Raw genomic sequence first — 1,377 nt, forward strand, 5'->3', positions numbered from 1 at the left:
GGCTCATCCAAGGTCAAGTACTCTCCTAGAATACACTGACAATTTCTGCGATCCGCCTTTCCGGTATAAATATATACCCCGTAGAATGCAAATTTTGTAATTCGGTAGAATGTCGTTGAACGGACTATAGCTTCGGCCATATGGATCCCCTTAGTTTTGATCTCCTAACTATTAACCGCTCACCAAAAACCATAGGTGTTGCCTTTGGCCAGAAGCGGAGCAACATGAAAATGTCATGAGAACTGATCCATATATTTAGCTGTGACGGCTATACATATTGCTCCCCACCTACTCCATAGTTTAGAGAAATTAGGGTATGGGTGACTAACTTTTTTTCTAACCCTCGTATAACCATTGATCTATTGTCGATCATTTCATGGATGAATGCTTTCATTGTAGCTTGCTGTGTGAGTGTGTGTCTTCGCCTATTTACTTTAAAACCTAAATCCAATAACATTGCAGACATTTATTAGTTACACTTTCTCGCCGCTGATGAGTGGTGTTTCTTCGAACATGGTTCGATAGAAAATATATGCATTGGACTTTAAGATGAATTGACAGCAAAGTAAAATTTAAAAGGGAAAAGTTCAAACACATTGTGAGGTCACTACATGAAAAAGGAAGGATGGAAGGCCCCCATACAAAAGAATCAAAATCCAAGGAGTCGCACAAATGAATGAAGGATCTAATGCAATGGTCCTTCAAGGACCATAGTGGACTTCCAAATTTTCAACGTGAATTCTTCTTTTACCTTTTGGATCCGACAATCAAACATTTGAGCTTTTTTTTACCAAGTACTATCAACTAGGTTCATTATTTGAAGAACTCAAAATTCTTCAAAGTTCTTTCCTCCTTTAAAAGGCCCAAATAGGTATGGGTATACTTTGGAACACAACAAACTTATTATAGAAGACTAAATGTTCTTCAACAAAAGAGTAAGAAATCAGAAAGACCCAGAATATCTTCGGAACAAATGCACTAAAGGACACCTCTCAGATCATTTTAAAATTTTTACCATAGGTAGCCCTTCTGATGCTGATTACAGCAACATAAACGGGAGTAAATCAGTACTTCGCGAGATATGGGGTTCCAAAGTTAAAAAAATACCCCCACTTTTTAGTTCTTTCCAATGTAAAGTTACATTACACTAAACAAAAAAATACTTATAAATAACCGATCAGTAATAAATAGTACAAATTGAGTTACTCGAACAGAATTTTCTTTAAATTTCAATTTTTTAAGTAGCCGGCCTTCGGCCAGGACTTATGACTTTCTCCTATGGACAGGTGGAAAATTGGGCTACGCGAGCAAAATTTTATTTAAATTTAAATATTTTCCTAAATAGCCGGCCGAAGACTTTCTCCTATGAACAGGTGG

The sequence above is a fragment of the Musca vetustissima genome, unplaced genomic scaffold (assembly GCF_032173495.1).
Source record: "Musca vetustissima isolate MV318-11 ecotype Yass unplaced genomic scaffold, APGP_CSIRO_Mvet_v1 utg513, whole genome shotgun sequence".
In the NCBI taxonomy this organism is placed as follows: Eukaryota; Metazoa; Arthropoda; class Insecta; order Diptera; family Muscidae; genus Musca; species Musca vetustissima.